Source organism: Stegostoma tigrinum, chromosome 45 (genome assembly GCF_030684315.1).
Source record: "Stegostoma tigrinum isolate sSteTig4 chromosome 45, sSteTig4.hap1, whole genome shotgun sequence".
Classification (NCBI taxonomy): domain Eukaryota; kingdom Metazoa; phylum Chordata; class Chondrichthyes; order Orectolobiformes; family Stegostomatidae; genus Stegostoma; species Stegostoma tigrinum.
Window position 1 is genome coordinate 4,268,916 of NC_081398.1, and position 6,000 is coordinate 4,274,915.

At 55.2% G+C, this 6,000-nt stretch overlaps 1 protein-coding gene across 4 annotated transcripts in view; it reads left to right on the forward strand.

The window, feature by feature from the left end:
• LOC132207324 (galactose-3-O-sulfotransferase 2-like) overlaps positions 1–6,000 on the forward strand; it is a 146,536-nt gene that overhangs the window by 69,951 nt on the left and 70,585 nt on the right. Inside the window, exon 1 of one of the 4 annotated variants that reach the window (XM_059642559.1) lies at positions 943–963. The exons of the other annotated variants lie outside the window; for them this stretch is intronic. The gene's annotated coding sequence lies outside the window, so the exon portion shown is untranslated. Of the gene's footprint in view, positions 1–942; positions 964–6,000 lie in introns of those variants that run through there. 4 annotated transcript variants of the gene reach the window in all.

Below are 6,000 nucleotides of genomic sequence, written 5' to 3' on the forward strand. Positions count from 1 at the left end.
TTGTGAGGGTTGGCTTATGAGGAGAGATTGGGATTGTACTCATTGGCATTTTGAAGAATGAGGGGTGGTGCGTCCTATAGAAACTTGTAAAATTATGAGAGGAATTAACAAGCTAGAAGCAGGGAGACTGTTTCTCCTGGGCGGGTAAAACTAGAACGAGGGGTTCATAGCTTCAAAATAAGGCTGGGGGAGCAGATTTGGGACCAAGACGAGGAGGAACCTCTTCACCCAAAGGATTGTGAATCTGTTTGAATTCCCCACCCAGAGAAACAGTTGAGGCTTCCTCGTTGGATGTCGAGAGGTCAAATTTTGAACAGAAAAGGAGTTACGGGTCATGGTGGATAAGTGGGGCTGAGTTCCCCAATCGTCCTGAGTGGCAGGGCAGGCTTGATGGGCCGAATGGTTCTTGGTTCCTCTGTTCTTTAACCCTGCAGCAAACATTGCTCCTGCTATTGGTAATCTTGGCCAATCCTGTTATCCTGTCTTTTGCTCCGTGACCCCTGCTTTCGCTCTTAACCTTTGTTATTTGGCTATCTCCTGCTCTGCACACATTGGCTTTTAGCCTCAAATTATCTCAGCTCAATCACTCCAATAAATTCTCTGCTGGATGAAGTGGTTGACTGCGCCTGGCTATAATGTGACTGTGGGTGTGATAAGAAAGAAAATTAATGTCGGATCAAGATTAAGACTGTATTTGACAATGTGACGTAGCTAAGCAGCCTGAGATAAGCTGATCGGAGATAGCGATAACTGCAGCTGCTAGACGCCGAGTCAACACACAGCACAGAGCTGCCGGGAACACAGAAGGTCAGGCAGCATCAAAGGAGCAGGAAGGTCGACGTTGAGGAGGGTCACCACGCTACACATCGACTCTCCTCCTCCTCTGATGCTGCCTGGCCTGCTGCGTTCCTCCAGCCGCACGCTGTGTTACCTAAACAGGCTGATGCTGGTCTGTTAGTAAAGGTACAAAGGTGTTCCTGCATTCAACACACACCCTCTGTGCATGTTACGCCTGGTAGTGCATGACTGAAAGGGAACCTCTTGGCCGAATACAGTCTGACCAGAGCCTAACACACCCTCAGCAGTACATCCCCTGCTCTTATATTCTAGCTCTCTCGAAATGAATGCTGACATCGCATTTGCCTTGTGCAGTGGTAATGTCACTGGATATGTAATCCTGAGAGAAATATCGAAAATACATCGTGTACATGTGTGATATTTTATACTTATTAGACCATCAACAGCGGCTGCAGAATTAATATCCTCGCCATCCCACAGCTAAAATATTTACAATAAAGCTCATTCTAATTCTAAAACTCAGCAGTTCTGGTAGCTTGTGCGGAGAGAAAGCGGAGGCCGATTTTTTCCAGCCGTTCCCGTTCTTGTTCCAGATTTCCCGCAACAGCCCTTTGGGCTTCCCGATATCCCTCTTCCTGGAACTCAGTAAGATTCCCTCCCGTCCCCTCGACAGGTTGTAGATAGAGCTCACCGAGATCTCGATCAGTCATTCACAGCTCAGGAATCTCAGCTGCCATATGTCAGAATTCTGTAATAATTAATTAGCCCCTTCAATAAAATTATCCCGAGGCACGTGATCTGTTTTGCTGCAATACTGCTCAAATAGACGAACGCACGCAATTGTTCTCTCCCTGAGACAGCTTAGACAGGATGAACTCAATGTTCAATATATCACGGCGAAGCATCCAGCAGATTTACAGCTTAATTTCGGGACAGCTCCAGAGAGTCACACAATGTGGACACAGACCCTTCGGCCCAACCAGTCCATGCTGACCATAATCCCAAACTGAACCAGACCCACATACCTGCCCCTGGCCCACATTCCCCTAAACTTTGGAGAGAAATCTGACTTAAGGTTCAGAATGAGTGGCACTTCCTTGGAACTACCCCGGCTCTGAGGAAGGGTCACGGGCCCCAAAACGTTAACTCTGCTTTTCTCTCCACAGACGCTGCCAGACCTGCTGAGCTTTTCCAGCAACTTCTGTTTTCGTTTCTGATTAACATGATCCAAAATTCTTTTGGTTTTTGCATCCCCCCAAGCCCAGGGATAAATAAGTCCTGGCCGCTCCTGATAACTCTAAAAATAGGGTGGCACGGTGGCTCAGTGGTTAGCGCTGCTGCCTCACGATGCTAGGGACCCGGGTTCGATCCCACCCTCGGGCGACTGTCCGTGTGGAGTTTGCACGTTTTCCCCGTGTCTGCGTGGGTTTCCTCCCACAGTCCAAAGTTGTGCAGGTTAGGAGGATTGGGGTGGGTAGGCCGAGCTAAATTGTCCCGTAGTGCCCAGGGATGTGCGGGTTAGGGTGGATTGGCCGTGCTAAATTGTCCCGTAGTGCCCAGGGATGTGCGGGTTAGGGTGGGTTGGCCGTGCTAAATTGTCCCATAGTGCACAGGGATGTGCAGGTTAGGGTGGGTTGGCCGTGCTAAATTGTCCCATAGTGACCAGGGATGTGCGGGTTAGGGTGGATTGGCCGTGCTAAATTGTCCCATAGTGCCCAGGGATGAGCGGGTTAGGGTGGGTTGGCCGTGCTAAATTGTTCCGTAGTGCCCAGGGATGAGCGGGTTAGGGTGGATTGGCCGTGCTAAATTGTTCCGTAGTGCCCAGGGATGTGCGGGTTAGGGTGGATTGGCCGTGCTAAATTGTCCCATAGTGCACAGGGATGTGCAGGTTAGGGTGGGTTGGCCGTGCTAAATTGTCCCATAGTGCCCAGGGATGTGCGGGTTAGAGTGGATTGGCCGTGCTAAATTGTCCCGTAGATCCCAGGGATGTGCGGGTTAGGGTGGATTGGCCGTGCTAAATTGTCCCGTGGTGTCCAGGGATGTGCGGGTTAGGGTGGATTGGCCGTGCTAAATTGTTCCGTAGTGCCCAGGGATGTGCAGGTTAGGGTGGGGTGGCCGTGCTAAATTGTCCCGTAGTGCCCAGGGATGTGTGGGTTAGGGTGGATTGGCCGTGCTAAATTGTCCCGCAGTGCCCAGGGATGTGCGGGTTAGGGTGGGTTGGCCGTGCTAAATTGTCCCATAGTGCCCAGGGATGTGCGGGTTAGGGTGGGTTGGCCGTGCTAAATTGTCCCATAGTGCCCAGGGATGTGCGGGTTAGGGTGGGTTGGCCGTGCTAAATTGTCCCATAGTGCCCAGGGATGTGTGGATTAGGGTGGGTTGGCCGTGCTAAATTGTCCCACAGTGTCCAGGGATGTGCAGGTTAGGGTGGATTGGCCGTGCTAAATTGTCCCGTAGTGCCCAGGGATGTGCAGGTTAGGGTGGATTGGCCGTGCTAAATTGTCCCATAGTGCCCAGGGATGTGCGGGTTAGGGTGGATTGGCCGTGCTAAATTGTTCCGTAGTGCCCAGGGATGTGCGGGTTAGGGTGGATTGGCCGTGCTAAATTGTTCCGTAGTGCCCAGGGATGTGCGGGTTAGGGTGGATTGGCCGTGCTAAATTGTTCCGTAGTGCCCAGGGATGTGCAGGTTAGGGTGGGGTGGCCGTGCTAAATTGTCCCGTAGTGCCCAGGGATGTGTGGGTTAGGGTGGATTGGCCGTGCTAAATTGTCCCGCAGTGCCCAGGGATGTGCGGGTTAGGGTGGGTTGGCCGTGCTAAATTGTCCCATAGTGCCCAGGGATGTGCGGGTTAGGGTGGGTTGGCCGTGCTAAATTGTCCCATAGTGCCCAGGGATGTGCGGGTTAGGGTGGGTTGGCCGTGCTAAATTGTCCCATAGTGCCCAGGGATGTGTGGATTAGGGTGGGTTGGCCGTGCTAAATTGTCCCGTAGTGCCCAGGGATGTGCAGGTTAGGGTGGATTGGCCGTGCTAAATTGTCCCATAGTGCCCAGGGATGTGCGGGTTAGGGTGGATTGGCCGTGCTAAATTGTCCCATAGTGCCCAGGGATGTGTGGGTTAGGGTGGGTTGGCTGTGCTAAATTGTCCCGTAGTGCCCAGGGATGTGCAGGTTAGGGTGGGTTGGCCGTGCTAAATTGTCCCATAGTGCCCAGGTTTGCGCGGGTTAGGGTGGATTGGCCGTGCTAAATTGTCCCGTAGTGCCCAGGGATGCGTAGGTTAGGGTGGGTCGGCCGTGCTAAATTGTCCTGTAGTGCCCAGGGATGTGCGGGTTAGGGTGGGTCGGCTGTGAGAAATGCAGGGTTACAGGGGTAAGGGAACTGAGTCTGAATGGGATGCTCTTTGGAGGGTCAGTGCAGACTTGATGGGCCGAAAAGCCTGATTCCACGCTGCAGTAATTCTAACTCAAATCTTCCAGTTTCTGTAACATTCTGGTCAACGTTTTCAATATCCTTCCCAGTGTAATAAAATCCTATCGGAGGGAGTGTGTGTGTAACCCTGGTGTGCCGTCCCCTCTCAGCGTTGATCTCCTCCTGCACAGACCCCAGAGGCACATCTCCAACTCTGTGTTCTAGCAGTAGTGGAGGGTTAGAGGGAGGGTTAAAAAGAGGGAGGGCCAGAGGGATGGAGGGAGGGTGAGAGGGAGTGAAGGACAGAGGGAGGGATAGAAGGAGAGAGAGGGATGGAGCGTGAGAGATTTAAAGGGAGGGAACAAAGGACGGAGTGAGGGAAGGAAAGATGGAGGGAGGATGAGTGTGGGGAGGGACAGAGGGAGGGAATGAAGAAAGGGAGGAAGAAAGGACAGTGGGAGGGCTATAGGGAGGGTGCGAGAAGGAGGGAAGGACAGTGGGAGGGTTGGGGGAGTGAAAGGGGGGAAGGACAGTGGGAGGGTTAGAGGGAGTGAGAGGGAGAGGGAGGGAGAGGGAGGACAGTGGGTGGGTTAGAGGGAGTGAGAAAGAGAGGGAGGGAGGGGAGAGGACAGTGGGAGGGTTAGAGGGAGTGAGGGAGAGGGAGGAAGGGGAGAGGACAGTGGGAGGGTTAGAGGGAGTGAGGGAGGGGGAGGGAGGGGGAGGGAGGGGGAGGGAGGGGGAGGGAGGGGGAGGGAGGGGGAGGGGGAGGGAGGGGGAGGGAGGGGGAGGACAGTGGGAGGGTTAGAGGGAGTGAGGGAGTGGGAGGGTTAGAGGGAGTGAGGGAGTGGGAGGACAGTGGGAGGGTTAGAGGGAGTGTGAGAGAGAGAGAGAGGGAGGGAGGGGAGAGGACAGTGGGAGGGTTAGAGGGAGGGAGAGGGAGGGAGGGGGAGGGAGAGGGAGGGAGGGAGAGGGAGGGAGGGGGAGGACAGTGGGAGGGTTAGAGGGAGTGAGGGAGAGAGGGAGGGAGGGGGAGGACAGTGGGAGGGTTAGAGGGAGTGAGGGAGAGAGGGAGGGATGGGGAGGACAGTGGGAGGGTTAGAGGGAGTGAGGGAGAGGGAGGAAGAGAGGACAGTGGGAGGGTTAGAGGGAGTGAGGGAGGGGGAGGGAGTGAGGGAGGGGGAGGGAGTGAGGGAGGGGGAGGGGGAGGGAGTGAGGGAGGGGGAGGGAGTGAGGGAGGGGGAGGGAGGGGGAGGACAGTGGGAGGGTTAGAGGGAGTGAGGGAGAGGGATGAAGGGAGTATAGTGGGAGGGTTAGAGGGAGTGAGGGAGGGGGAGGACAGTGGGAGGGATAGAGGGAGTGAGAGAGAGGGAGAGGGAGGGGGGAAGGACAGTGGGAGGGTTAGAGGGAGTGAGGGAAGGGGGAGGGGGGAGGACAGTTGGAGGGTTAGAGGGAATGAGAGTGAGAGAGGGAGGGAGGACAGTGGGAGGGAGGGAGTGAGAGAGAGGGGGGGAGGACAGTGGGAGGGTTAGAGGGAGTGAGAGAGAGGGGGAGGACAGTGGGAGGGAGGGAGTGAGAGAGAGGTGGAGGACAGTGGGAGGGAGGGAGTGAGAGAGAGGGGGGAGGACAGTGGGAGGGAGGGAGTGAGAGAGAGGGGGGTGGACAGTGGGAGGGAGGGAGTGAGGGGGGCGGAGGACAGTGGGAGGGAGAGAGGGGGAGGACAGTGGGAGGGAGTGAGAGAGAGAGAGGGGAGAGGACAGTGGGAGGGTTAGAGGGAGTGAGAGTGGGAGGGAGGACAGTGGGAGGG